General features: G+C 40.8%; 2 long non-coding RNA genes across 2 annotated transcripts; both read right to left on the bottom strand.

The window, feature by feature from the left end:
* Positions 1-56: 56 nt before the first annotated feature.
* On the bottom strand, positions 57-15,172 carry LOC118497528. Its single transcript, XR_004900047.1, has 3 exons — positions 15,098-15,172; positions 8,927-8,932; positions 57-72 (listed from the first exon to the last, which is right to left on the bottom strand). It is a non-coding gene; the product is annotated as an uncharacterized LOC118497528 (long non-coding RNA).
* Positions 13,659-14,485, bottom strand: LOC118497532. Its single transcript, XR_004900051.1, has 2 exons — positions 14,409-14,485; positions 13,659-14,140 (listed from the first exon to the last, which is right to left on the bottom strand). It is a non-coding gene; the product is annotated as an uncharacterized LOC118497532 (long non-coding RNA).
* Positions 15,173-15,405: the final 233 nt, after the last annotated feature.

Here is a 15,405-nt window from a genome sequence, read left to right as displayed (position 1 = left end):
GAATTTTTCTTTTAGTAAGATTGATTTATATCTTCTATGTCCCTCTGCTTAGATGCACAGGATGAACAGTGACTGTTTAATGAGGAGAAAAGCTATGCCTTTACCCAAAGAAGTAGCTTTCAGGTTAAGCAGTATTAAGCAAAGTGGGATTTAAGCTTCCAAAATTTATTTAGTTGAGTTTTAACTGTACTGGGGAGATAAACACAATGAAAAGTACATAAAATCAGCCAAATATTAGAAAGGCATTGCAGTGTTTGTCCAGTGAAATGAGCCCCTCAGTCATGGTAACTTAGATGGAATTCCCCAATGGGTGTTAATTTTTCCTAGTTATAATGAACCTTTGGTAAATGTGTCACTCCCCTGAAAGAAAAAGCTTCCACACCATGCAAAAAATATAGAAATTAAAACTAACCCATTTTCTTATTCTTGAGATGGTGGCATTTAAAAAAAAATCTTTTACCACACTGTACGAGGATTTGAACAAAGTGGGAGATGTCTTTGGGACCCTCTGGGTAATTTTCCAAGGTTATATTTGGACACATAAAACATTGTTCTCACACTTTGCCAGATACACTAAGACATTTTCATTAGCATTATTTACTTCAGAAATCACAATTATGAAAACCCAATTTGTTGGCTCATGTACACGTTGGGAATAAGTAACTGAGTCCTAATAGGTAAGATTGGTTTCTCTTTGAGACCGTATCTATTTGCCTGTTTCAAATGTCAACATGTCAACCCTCCCTTTTTTTTTGGCCTATCCTGGTTTTATTTTATTTTTTGTGGAGCTGTCCACTGGCACTGTTTGAAGGAGTTTTGTATTGATTTAATAGGAAGCAACATGAATTCTCAGGTGAAAATAATTTTGTTGTTTTTTTTTTCTCATTATAGTGAGAGAGCTATCATACCATAAATAATAAAATATTTAAAAAGTAAAAAAAAAAAAAAAACCCTTCAATTATTTAAGGAAAAGGTTCATTAAGGAACATGTATAAAGGACCCATGGACAAAGTCAAAGGGGGAAAAGATATGGGAAGTCTGGTCAGAAAGATTGAGTCTGGAGGGGCAGGCAAATAAAAATTCCAGGGAACTGAAGAGTGTACAGTAGAAGATAATGAATCAATAAAGTCATGGATGATGAGGATGAAGATGTCTTAGATGAGCTGTGTAAGGAACTTCCCAAATTATTTTCCCTTTGTGGCCACTGAAGCTATTTTTTGTTAAAACAAACAAACAACAAAAACAAACAAACAAACAAACAAACAAAAAAAACCCCTCTTGCTTCTTCAGAGGATATTAAGTTCAGTTAAAACCCTAATGATGAAGCATATAGTCTACAGCAGAAGGGGCTGAAGGAGGAGAGTTCCCCATGGCATTCACTGGTTGTTAAGGGAAAGAGAACATTTTCAAGGGACACAATGTCTCACATGATTAACTCCCTCCAGAGAGCATGCTCCAGGTTAGAGCAGAAATGAACCCTCTGAGAAGACCTAACAGCAGTGAAGTCAAAGAAATAAAACCAGACAACAGGGTTGTTTGTTTGTTTGTTTGTTTGTTTTGTTTTTTAGACAATCCATCACCCTTACCATGAATAGAGTCAGATGGTGCACTTAGGATTGTCTTTATTCTCTATACAAATGCACCATTGGCATTCACATTCAAAACATTACTTTAAAAATAGTATTTTTAAATAGTTCAATAGTATTAAATACATTCACATTGTTTTGCAGCCATCATTACACTTCATCATTTTGCCATTCCCATCAACAGTGCACAAGCATTCTGACCTGCCCACAGTATCACCCACACTTGTAATTTTCTGGTTTCTGATAACACCTATTTTGGTGGGAGTGAGATCGAATATGATTATATTTCTAACTTTTTTTCTAATTGAAATATAATTGACTTATAATCTCCTATCAGTTTCATGTGGACAACACAGTGACTCATACTGATGTAGATGACAAGGTGATCACCACTGACCCTCTGTCACTCCACAAAGCTATTACAAAGTCATTGACTACATTCTCTATGCTGTTTGGTATATTCCACAGACACATTTCCTTTATAAGTGGCAGTTTGCACCTTTTAATGAATTTCACTTATTTTTTCCCATCCTTCCACTCACAGCTTTCTGGAAACTACCAGTTTTTTCTTTGTATCTATGATGCTGTTTTTATTTTGCTTTGCTTGTTCATTGTTCTAGCTTTTTAGATTCTGCATACAGTAACATCTTACAGTATTTGTCTCTGTGAGACTTGCTTGACTTAATATAATACTCTCCAGGTGACCTATAATATTTTGTACAAATTGACAATGTTTCACACATTTTTATGGCTGAGGAATATTTTAACATAAACATGTAATTACAAATACATGGTTATATTTTATATTTATTTTATTTATTCATCTACTTATGAACATCTAGATTGCCTCAATATTATATGTTATTAAGCAGACACAAGGCTGTAATGAATAGAGGTGCATATAACTTTTTGAATTAGTGTTTACATTTTCCTCAGAAAAATGACCGCTAGTTAAATTTTCCCTCTCCTTCTCCCGCCCTTCCCCTCTGTCTAAAAATTAATAAATAAATATTTTTTAAAAAATGGACAAAACACTTAAATAGACATTTCTTCAAAGAATATATACAAATGACCAATAGTCACAGAATCAGATACCCAAAACCACTATTGTAAAAAATTAGAATCAAAACTCTTAAATTTGAATTTATTGCTTGTGATATTGGGTATGGTTAACTTTGCTCTGCAAGAGGAAAAAACAGTGCCCTGTGTCATACCCTTGATGTCTCTAAAAGCTTTGTCAACAAAAGTTGGCACCTGTCACTTCTTAGTGAACTTGGGTCTTTGAAATACCTTGACTGGCCTGTGTATCACATGACAAATTTATGGGAATCTGGGTGCTCAGAGAATGTATGGTGTCCAACTATGTGTCTGGGGGAGAGTACAGACTCTCTCAGCTATCAGTTAAGTATCAGTGTTTGGTTATGAAAAGACATAAGCATGAGAATCGGACACCCCTGAACTTCTGGTTCTTCGCTGATCACTTGATAGCCTGGTTGACCAGAGGCCTTTCCTTCTAGCTGTACAGACATCTATTGCCCAGCTGAGGTTTGTTTAAATGAGGAACTATTTCACAGGACATCCTAGAGACTGGGTGGGATTTGATCAGAAATGACACATAAAGACCAGAAGCATGTCAGAGGTAAGTTGACTACTCAGGCCTCTGGTCCAAGAGGTACATCAGGTCTTTCCAATGACAGTTACTGAAATAAGTCAGTGAGCCAGTAAATGATAGAGCAGAGTCCAACAAATGACTTAGCAATGAGGGGAAAGGAGAGGCAGAAGCTGATAATAGCAACAGAATCAAGGGTTCTGCCATTGTTCATTAAAGTCATTCTGTCTCCCTGGAGGGCAGGTGAGGACTTGTGCAAATGCAACACAAGTGACTTATAACAAGTGGAGAACATGGACTTGCTGACATCCTGGCACTTGTGGGCAATTTGTGTTAGGTGGCTATGAGATAGGAATTTGGAAAATACTTAAATTCTTCTGTATGGGAAAATTATTATTTAACAACCCAGGGCCTAAGAACAATAGCAAGAAGGACTATTTTATTAGAAAAAAGAAAAGGATGTGAGATGTGGGTATTAGTTCCTGGAGGCACAGAAGTCCTGTCCCCTGTGTTGAGGATTCAAAACACTGTACATCCAGGTTGCAGGCTGTGAAGAGAGTTTGGATCATTTATTCATACATTCACTCATTCATTCATTCATTCATTCATTCACAAAATCACCATTTATTTCTTCCTAATTCATTAAAAGCAACTCACAGTTGGTTACATATTGGTCCCTGAGCAGGTTTCAGGTGTAGAGTGAGGAGTGAGAAGGTAAACTCCTCTCATTTATATCTGGTACAAGTGACAGCAACACATTAGAAAACAATTAAGTGACTGATTTCAAGTCCAGTGCTGCAAGGTGTGCATAGACTACCTGAGGGAGAAGCCTGGGTGTTCTGTACAGTGACTCTCATTGTCATTGCAGGTAGTTTGTTTCTAGAGTAAAAATAGGTTATTTCTCCATTATTTTGCTCTGCAGACCAAAATATATTCCTATGAGCTGAGGGCACCTTAAAAATGGATGTGAACAAGTTCATTTATTTAGGAATCCAAAGACCCAGTGTATGGCCCCTAACACAGAGAAATTATGTCCATGGCTACAGATGGACCTTGAGTGACTCATCAGCTGCTCATATTCTGTATGACTGCTTTAGTGACCATATCTCCCTGTTTGTCAGGTTATTCTCAATGGCTACCATATTTGGCTGCCAGCTTGTCAGTGTAGCAACTAAAATATATACAGTGTGTGACCTAAATCTTGGGAGACAAGAGCTGCTCAAATAAGAAGCACCTCTTACTGATAGACTCCAAGAGAGGGTCCCCTGTTCTGATTCCTGGTGAATGAGGAGCTTCCAGGAGCATCCTTTATCCTTAGTTTCTTTCTGGGGATGCTGAGCTTTTTACTGAGGTTTTCTAAGTTCCCCAAGACAGGCGGCTAATATCCATGGACATCATCTAACTCTGTTCTTCACACAGACTCAGGTGAGAGACAAAATTCCATTCCTGCCAAGCTGTAGCTTGCCAGGGTCCAGCCTCAGTGAGTCTCAGGGTCCCTGAAGGAGGAATGGCTCAGGTAAAATGAGACTGACACCAAGTGTCATGCCAGTGGATAGCCGGGCTCTCTAGACCTGACTGACTCACCGAGAAAAATAAATCTTTATTTTTATAGGGGAGGTTATACAATATTCAATACATAACATGATTATTAAAACAGAAATGGTTACCATAGAAATAATTTCTAAAAACACAGAAGATTTTATAGCTCAATCATGTTAAACAAATAACCAAAAAGTATAGGAAGCCCCACAGATCAACCATATTAAACAAAGGTTATTTTGACCAAGAGGATCATTAATCAGATAGCCAATGAAGCTATACAACCACAAACTTTTAAATGCTGATTATAATTAAATATCTACTAAGTTTCTATAGATTAGTCTAAATCAAAGGGGTACAAGGAGTGAGTTCAAAATTAGTTATTGTTTATTGAAATTAGATTGTCTAAATTAGATAAATATTTTTTACCTAGATCTATTAACTACATATCTGGGGGGGGGGCATATTATGTTTCCATGTACTAGGATTATTATATTTAAATTAAAACTCCTTCTTCCTCTATTTACCTGGTCCCATTAAAAAACGCTCCTGCCCAGGGCACGGGAAAGGCAGTGGTTCTAATAAATCTTGAGGTTTTGAATGATGACTCCCGAGACATTCCTGGCAATGGCCTCCTCTAGCGTTCTGACAGTTAGTCTGCCCATAGTTTAAAACTACCCTTAACTTTCCAGCTGGGGGGAGTGGGCAACATTAGAATTATGAGGGGCTTCTAGTTAGTGGTCAGCAAGTCATTTCACCCTGAATCACAGGCATCATGCAAGGTTTTTTGTTATAAGGCACAGGTGTCCAAAAATCTCACCACCTGATGCTAATAGGGACAGGCATATGGGAAGAGATAGACAGGAGACCCAGCCACAGCCGCTTCTGCTATGCAGACACATCTCATCTGTCCCGACTATGTCAAGGGTCAGTTGTTGGATGGCCTCCAACAGTGAATCTTGGGCCAGAGCCCTTACTGGTGACCAACTCAGGAGCCTTGTGAGTTGGGCACCCATTAAACTGTTAGCCCTTCCCAGGAGGTCAAACCCAACCTGGCACAGGCTCACCAGGGTCCTTGGAGTCATGATCTCCGGGAGAAGTTTCTGGCAAGGGGTTTTGGGTTGAGCTGAGTAAGAATTTCAGGAGGCTTCACAGACCATGCTCTGACCTACTACAGCAAAGTCATTCTCAAGGTCAAGTTCATAGGCAAGTGCTCAGGGGGCTGAACTGATGGGTCTCCGTCTGCTGAGTTACTGTCATCAGACTGATCTTTCTGTCTGCAGTGACTGCTGGGCTGTAGTTTGGGAAGGAAACTGAGACCTTAGGAAGTTGGTCTCCACTGTGTGTATCCAGCATTAAAGGTCAAACCCTGAAACAAAATTAAGAGGGGGATGGAGGCAGAGTCCAAGGTTATCAGTCCTGTGTGTGAAGTAGAAGTCACCCAACCCAACACCCAGTTGCCAGAGAGTAATCACTCACTATATATGTTAAGCTTCCCAAGTCATATTTCTTTTATGAAACCTGGAAGATAGATTCTAGTGCCATTCATAGTGACATCGTCTATCAGCAAGGATCCATCAGAGTTTATTCTCCTTTGTCTGCTGCAAGCAGGACCATTTATATAATCTCTTAAGAATCTTACAAAAAAATGCAATCATACAATTTCTGTCCATGCTCAACCTGTTACATCATACAAAGGATTGAATATCAGGAGGCATTATGTGGTGAGGTAGAATCGCATTCTCCTCATCAACAATATAGGTGAACACAATAGTGAGTTAGGCTTAGATGAGAGGGCACTAGAAATTTAAGAGTGACACTAGAAAGTAATTAAAAAATCAGTATTTGTATCTATGTGTTGGGATGGAAAGATGAGTTCCTGTATCCAGAGCAGGTCTCTACCTCTCAGCCTTGGTCTACAGGTGAGTGTGTGTCTCCCATGGTCAAGATCAACAGCATGGCCTCCTTTACTTCAGCATCTCTGAAACCGTTATATTCTCTGTTTCCAATATGTTTCTCCAGGTGGTTGTTTTGCTCACATCCTCACTGTGCTCAGACCTCTTCTGACACTCAGGGGCATTCTTGAAAGACACCATTGCTGACCACCTTCTCTAAAGATCTTTGTCTTCACTTTCTAACCTGACCCTGCTTTTTTTTTTTTGCCATGGCACTTGTGGGTACCTGGCATCACATCTAGATCTTGCCTTGTCCCTCTCTCCTCCACAGAGCATGGGCTCGATGAGAGCAGGGCATTGTCTGATCTTGTACCTCCAGTGACTGCAACAGCCTGGAAATACATTGGGTTGAATGAATGAGATTTCCCAGAGTCCCAGGGTAAATCATGAGGTGTATTTGCCCATTTTTGAAAGTTGTGATAAAGACAATGCCTAGAACACCTGGTTAAATTTTCCCTGCTGCTTCCTGACAATAATAATGATTATTACCTGCTTTCATAATTCAATATTAAATGGTGAATAACCAGAAATAAACAACGATTGAGGGTTTTTTCCTGTCATCACTTCTATATTACGAGATCTTCCTCTTTCTGAGCCTTCTTCCCCATCCTACTATGCTCCTTTCTCCTTCACCTTCAGGTCCAAACAGAAGCCTCCCCTTCTTTCTCAGAGCACTGATCTCTTCATAAGACCCCAGCCAGTCTCTGTGTCACATCCTTAGTCTATCCCAAGGAATTACCTCCTACTTAACAACCATCAGGAGCCCTTGCCAGTGGACAAGTCCTCTGTGGGTAAAGACTGATGGGGACCCCATGTTGTCTGCTGCCTTCTAACTGTGTCTTTGAGAAAAGCCTAAGGTTATGTAAGGCTCCTAGATGTCTGTCCAGAATGGTGCAATGTGCTGTGTATCCTTCCTGTAAACTGAACTTTATTCTGGGGCATGCTTACTATTCTTGTCATGTGAGCTAGAGGTAGGGTCTGTGCACAAGATCCCCCTACAACCCAACCTCATTTTTCCCACCCTTTGCTTTTCTTACCACTACTGCTCCCCAACATTTTGGTTTCCTGGGAACTCCTGAAGTCTCTCAACATCACATATGTGCACATATGCATATAAACACTCACACAAACACCAACTCTCACTCTGTGTTTGGGAAAGCACAAGACTACAGTTTCCAGGTTTCGGGCATTTCCCTGGGCTTCCTGTCAGGTGCCCAGTATCTTTCCCACAGCCTCTCATATTCACAGTTGACTTTTCCCTTCAGAGTGGCAGTTCTTGAGCTACTTTAGGAAAGCCTGTCTGAAGGATGTCACCCCTGCTGTGCATTGAATCACCTGTGAGACATTGCAAACATGGTGAAGCCCAAGTAACACCTTAGAAAGGCAGCTTTTGCAACCCTGAACGGAATGTGTGTGTCCATTCAGATGAGACCTCTTCCTGTGAAGGCAGAGTCAATTCTCCTGCTCTCCTGTGCACAGGGATATTCTTCCAATCATGTTAAACTCCAGATTCTCACAGGGCAGGGGTGCTGCGGGTGAGCGATTCTGTCTGCAAAGCCTTCAGGAAGGGTTGATCCTTCTGGCCTGTAGGTTACACTTGCAATAAATAGCAAGGCTGATGAGGGCACATGTGTTTCTGAGAGGATGACTCACTCACACCAGCATTGGCCTCTGATATGACTTGGCCTTGGGTCCTTAGAACCACAAAAAGAGCCCTAGGGCTCCTGAAAATGGGAATTATTTCTCTTTGTGACACAAACAGAAACTCAGCTGGGTAACGGGTTCTCCCTATGTTCTCAAATGCTCTGAGAAGGTTTTGTGTCCTTGCAGAAGGATGGGCACAGAGATGACTCTGCACGTGAAAAGGGTTCAAGGTTGGTGAAAATTACAGAGGGAACCCTCCTGTCATCTCAGGTTGTCACCAGACTGGATTTGCTTCCAGGGACAAAAACACAAAACCAAGAGTCTCAATAGCACCTTCAGTTTTGGAGTGTGAAGTGAAAGGTGTCCTGTGTGTCTCAGGGAGAAAAACCTGTGGTGAAAGTTCAGGTGCTTTTGCACTTTCTTGTTTTCAAAGGACAGTTTCAAGTAGATCATTCCTCCCCATATCTGTTTGTTGGGCCTGTCCTTGTGCTTCCTGACTGTTGGGACAACCTCTGATTTCTGCCTGGGTGGCTTTCTTGTGTTCCCCTCACCTTGCCCATGAATGATGCCAGAAATGGAGTAGAGAGCAGCACAGAAACCTCTGAGAGAGGAGGAGCTCCTTGGCTATATCAAAGTAAAAACAAACAAACAAACAAACAAAAAACAAAAACAAAACCCTTACAACAACTTAATGAGTTTATGCGAACCGAACTCACCCCATATGCCTGGGACCAGCCTCTCAAATTCTGTGAAGAAGGGCAGTTTTGCAGCTTATTCTATACATTATAATCAAACTAGAAAGTGAAAAACATTGCATAAAATCAACTAAGAGGTGATAGAAAACAACAGAGATATTTCTAGAATTGGGGAAAAGGGCAAAATGGAAATTCATATGTTTTTTACATTGATGACTACAGAGTAATTAGTCTTTAGAGGTCACAGCGAAGGTGTGAAGATAACACAAAAGTTTCTGTGGCCTTATACACTTGCTTGTCCAAGACTCCTGTGATGTGAATGGTCCAGCAAAGAAAATCACTCTGATGTGTCTAAGCTATGGTAACCAAGATGTACAAAAATGGATCATGGTTCAGTTAAGGTAGAGCATGACCTTTGCTAAGGAAAAGAGAGTCTTAAGATGTGACAACCTGCTATCACCTGCCCAGTTAGAAATTGCTGATTAGAATATTCTGTGAAGCATGTTGAGCTTGACATGTGGCCCACTGAGTTTGTCAGGTTTATTACACGACACTTTTTTGTTAACAGCCTCTAGAAGAAGCAAGTTTGGTGGAGCAGTTATGAGGGAGTGCCTAAGAAATGCCTGATGAAGCAGGGGATATAAATCAGGACCTTTCTCTATTTTTTTAGCCAAAGCCAGGTTCATGTGTCTATTTCTTTTGTGTCTCAATGTCACCTCCTAGAGGACAGAAGTAGACTTGCAGCCACTGTCAGGTGCTGCAGAGGGATACTCATCAGTGTATGGTGAGCCCAGTGAAAATGTGGTATTGTCTAGAGTATTATAGTTCCAGTGTCAGGAGAACTGTCCCACCAGGGGGATGTGCTGTTCTATACAGAGCTCTTTGCTTTCAAGTGTTCAAAGAAGTGCCTTAGGAAGCTTCTCCTGAGCTTTTGGAGGAGGATGTTGGTCTGGAGGGTCAATCCCCAAAATATCCTGTGTGTCCTCTGTCTCTACATTGGGGTGTTGCATATAAGTCATTTTTGTGTCCCTGTAGTCCCACAGGGTCCAGTGGCTGGAACAGCTGCACATGAATACTTAACCAGGGCCCTATGGGTACTTCTGTTAGCAAAAGAGAGTTTCTCACAGAGCCCTTAGCCTCTCTGAGATGGAATCAACCACAGATTCTGGGTTTTCCTGGCACATCATGCACAGGAAGTTTCCATCGTTCCCCAGGACATCATGAACTACAAAGATGCCTTCAAAAACAATAGACAGGTATCCCCCAGATCAGGAACTCTGGGAATGGGAATGAAATGTTACCCCTACTGTTTACTGAGCACCTGTCATCAGTCAGGCTTCTGGCTGGGTCCCAGAGAATCCAAAGAGAATAAGACATTTGTGAGCCCTGTACTCCCCGAGTTTACCTTGTAAAGAAGACAGGGTCTCAGATAAGTCATGGTTTTATGGAATGAATTATAATTCAATGAAAGGCCATGAAAGAATACTTCTGGTGCATACACAGCATGTACTTGAGTCTCAGCTGGTTTGGGGATCATAGAGACCATTTCTGACAAGGTGACCCCTTGGCTGAAAACTGAAGAGTTAGTGGCCATTTACTTATTGAAGAACAGAGGGTGTTAAATAAAAAAAAAAAAAAAAAAAAAAAAAAAAAAAAAGAACTGCCTGTAGAGGACTGACCTTTGGTGGGCTGAAGCTCGCCTGGATGGAGGAGCAGACAGAGTCCGCTGTGGGGAGCTTAGATAGGGAGAAAAACTGTGTAATGATTGATTTTGATGAGGTTGGACGCTTCTTGGTTAAGTGCTGCTGAGTTGGGGTCAGCAGAGGCCCAGAAACATTCCAGCCCACAGAGTATTTCTGCTGACCCCTGGTGGACAAGTAGAAAAATGGGAAGAAAATGTCACATTACCATAAGCTTCTGTATTTGTTCTTAGTTTTGTACATTATTTTTAATTTATAGTTTAGGAAATACTTAATATATGTATATATAATTTAAATATATTTATTGAATTATAGTTGAATATAATAAGCTTAACATATAGAAAGTATACAATGTATGGAGTTTTTCCAGATGCATGCACCAGAGAAACAGTCAGTATGAGAGTAAAGACCATGTCCCGTACAGTTAAAGTCTTCTCATGCCCTCTTGTAATCTTATAATTTACTTTTTTTCCACACTTTGTATTGTTGTTCAAGTACAGTTGTCTCCAATTTCCTACCACTACACCCCCCTACCCCAGCCATCCCCACTCTTCTACCTTTGTCCAACTCCTTTTTTAATGTGAAGTGAACTCTCATTGGCTTTTTTCATTTTAAATTTGTTTTCATTCTCTGCAAATTTTAATTTTTATCATAATGTATGTAATTTTAGGCCTAGGATGATTTCTTAATTCAACATGATTATTTTGACATAGTTCTTTCTTTTTATTCTCTAATTCTATCTCATTCCCAGAATGCGTTGATTTTGTTTATTGATTCACCCATTCATGGACATTTGTGTTGTTTCCAATTTGGAGCTATTACAAACAAACCTGGCATAAATGTCTGTGCATAAAAGTCTTTAACACCAAGAATCAGTGCTTGTAAAATGACTGAATAGCTAGAGAAATAGAAGGTAGAGAGTTCACTCTTATCTCAAGGTTACACTGCCACATCCCACCCACAGGTAAAGAAACACCTGCTTCTCCACATAAAGCTGTGTCTGCCACAGCCCACCCATCAGCCACCACAGCAGCAGACATAATGGCCCCATCTCACTTCCAGGTCTAAATTATGAACCAGTGCACCTCAGAAGCTGCCTTTAATTCACATCTGGATTCTCAATCAGTAGGACTAGGGGAAAGGTAGTATTTAACTTTTCAATCCCTCTGATATAAGAGGAAACCTAAGCAAAATGAAGGACATATGCCAAGTACGCACAGACAATACGTGACAACTACCAGTGTACCTGCAGGCTGTGTGACTCTGGGTGAGTGACCCTACCTCAGTAAGTGTCAGTTCCCTCATGTGATGTCATAAAAATACGTCTAGCCTTTTTTCTTGGATTTTAGAAAAAGCAGCTAACTCTTGGAATTTTGTAAGTGATGTGAGTGATGAGTGTCTTTTGTTGTGATGACACAACTCCTGGCTGGCCTCTGGATAGTTGCAGAGTGAGGGCAGGTCACCAGAAAGACCAAGTTCTGATCAGAAGCTTGGAACCTTCAGCTATCAACGTAAGAAATGTTTCAACCTGACAGGAATTTCTATGAGTCTACTTGGGCCAAACATGACAATAATTATGGGAAGCAAATCCACATAGACTGAGAGAATGTTCTGAAACATGACAGTGTTGCCCCTTATTATATACAGTACAGTGAAAGATGGGGGCCTGAGGGTTTACATGAAATCCATGGGAAACACACTAAGCAGTTGGAGGATGCAAAGTACAGAAATCTTTGAGAGTGGGTAAAAAGTAAAACAGACACAATTGCTATGTTGGTTCATATAGGAATGATAGCAGTTAACAATAAACACAATAAGTATTGTAATGAGAAGGTATGTGGTCTTTGCTATCATGCATTGAGTGTTCTGAAAAATTACCCTGATATCCAAAGGTATATTATGGTAGAGGCAAAAAAACATCAAAACAAAACAAAACAATAAACACCCTAAGTTAAGGTAAAGATTGACTTCAGTCAGGAAAGATCTTGGCCTAGGGCATAACTACCCACGATGACTCATGTTTGGTTAAAATTTTAATTTCAGACCATCCTATGTGGTTACTTAAGCTGTTTGTGTTTGTAAGTCCCACCATGCAGGTGTCTCCCCTGAGCTTTTCAGGTTTAGTATGTGGCCCTTTTTTGGTTCACACTTCCCCATTTTAGTCATAAGTCAATTTAAAGGATGCATTGGCGAACAATATTTCAGTTAGATAATACTGTCTCAAGTTCTAGGAAGGGAATCCTAGAAGCCTTAGAGGCAGTGTTTGTCCTGCTGAATGATAAACCATTGGTGATGCAGCAAGATCTTCACCTAGGATGGATGTCAAAGCTGAATGTTCTCAAAAGAGAAAAGCGGGTAAATGGGAGGCAGTCAGTTCCACAGTCCTTTATTAGAAAAACAGTCTCGGTCATTGCTAACATATAAGCTTTCATGGACTCAATCACGCATTCTAATATTTCTGTGTTTTACATTTTGATAACATTTATTTAATAGTTTGAGAGCAGACTATGTACTGATCCATTTTTTAACCATGTCACTGTTATGTGGAGTCTTATTTACTATGGTCCTCCTGTTCTTAATTATTGATTATTACTCTGATTTCTGCTAGTGGTTCACTTGGAAGTTGTAACCTTAAGTGTACGGGACCAGTTTGTTTTAGTGTGGTAAATATGAGTGAGCTGTGTATGGAAAACCTACAGAAGCAAGGTGGGGGGCAGGTGCCAGACCTTCAAACCAAGTTTTCCCATTTGAATCCAGCCTGGAAAATGCATACAGACTGTTATGGCTTGCTCTTGCTAAAACTCAGTCACCCCAGTCTGATACAGTAGACGTGTATTGTCTATCTTGAAAGTAATTTCCAAAGCCTGTGTGAATTTTCCCAAGGACAGAGCTAATCAGCTCGCCACCTTTCCCTACTGCATGTAATTTTCATTCCCTTGATTGTACCTAACATGTAGACAATAATATTCTATGTAATAGATAATAAATTCTTCTTTGATGTAAGACCTGAGAAAAATAATAAAAGCTGTTCTAGGCAAGGGTTGGTGTGCTCTCCTCTTGAGAGAGTGGTCTTGCTGTCCCCCTTTACTCCACAGGATTGCTGTATCCTGCGCATTTATTCTCATTTTCAGTCACAACAGGCGGGCTCTGCTGTCTGGAGTCCACCACATATGGCGCCCAGCAACAGGGACCAAGAGGCTATGAGCCAAAGTCGTGGCCAAAACACCAACTTGGTTGGAACGCGTGCATCAGCCCAGGTTAGGGCCCATGACACTGAGAGCTTTTCTGTAAGGTCGTAGGGAGTGTTGTATTTCAGAGGAAAAGGGTATTTTTCCAAGGTCACCCTTTCTTGCCACCCCACTCTCTTTAGTAAGCAGAAGCCTTGCTCTCTCTCTTTCTGGCAATTGCCACACTTCGAGGGCACACGTTCCATAGCTTAGAGCCACAAGGGCACCTACCACTGAAAGTCACCCCTGACAGGATAACTTAGACATGGGCCAGGACAGAACACTAGGTTTCCTGCCAACTGCAAGCAAAAGCCCACACAATGAGAGGCACACTGTAAAAAATATTCACAAGCCTGCCCCTGTGTAACAACCCCCAGTCAGGCTTTAGGCTTGGGAGAGAGAGCAATGACTTTTTCTTTCAATTAACTTTTTTTCTTACAAGCATCTCTGCACACTCTTTCTTTAAAAGCTGCTTTTTGCCGCCCTTATGATTCTGCCTTTTCCCTCCCACTGCCTGTAAACAGAAAAGCAGGCAGTAAAGGAGTGTTTCAGTTTCAACCACACTCCGAAGATTGCTTTTAGAACTCAGTGTTAGTTACAGGGTTACTTATGTGTGTCTCAGCTTGTTGCTGAAGAATCCAAGGTATGAGGCATTCCTCTCTCCGGCCTGTGAGATCTCTGGTGTTCCTATGTGAGTAGGGGCCTTGCAGAAGTGTCTGGGGTCAATCCCCAAGACATGCAATGGTCTCACACGGAATTCCCATTACAGTAATTTAACTCTCAGCTTGGTCAGGGTGCGCAATATAAAGGTTGGTCACCAGGCACTTGGAGACCCCTCACAGATTTAAATGTGTGGGGAAACACCTGAAACCCATAAGCAGGGTTAGGGTACCCTGCATGACAGGCAGCCCTCCTCCACTGTCTCCCACCAACAGTACATTTTTTGACCCACCACACTAACCTCCCCAATAGCTATTAACTAGGGTTTAGTATGGCCTAAGGAGTCTGGAAGAGCAGAAATCAAAAATAATAAAGGAACTTTTTAGCAACAAGAATGGGCTCTAATTTGTCTAAAGAGCAGGAAGTCTACCTGTGTGTGTTACAGCAGCTATTTCAGGGAATGGGATGTGAGGTAAAAGAACAGCATCTCATTCAGCTTTTACAAACTATAAAAGAATATTACCCTGCTTTTCCTGATAAGGGAACCTTAGATATTGTTTTGGAAAAACAGGTAACAAATGAAAAGCTTTGAAGGATAGTAAATTTCCTGTCAAAGTTCAGAACTTATTAACTTGGAGACTACTGAGAACTGCTCTCACGCCTATATGGACTAAGAAAAGGAACTAGTTACAGAAGAGGATAAGGCCTTTAGTTCAGAGGAGGAAGTTATATATGATGCAGCAGAAGAGACTACAAGTGTTCTGCCTACAGCTCCACTAGAGAACCTGGC

This window comes from Phyllostomus discolor, chromosome 12 (genome assembly GCF_004126475.2).
Source record: "Phyllostomus discolor isolate MPI-MPIP mPhyDis1 chromosome 12, mPhyDis1.pri.v3, whole genome shotgun sequence".
Lineage (NCBI taxonomy): Eukaryota > Metazoa > Chordata > Mammalia > Chiroptera > Phyllostomidae > Phyllostomus > Phyllostomus discolor.
Note: the sequence above shows the minus strand (reverse complement) of the source record. Positions and strands in the feature narration are given on the sequence as shown.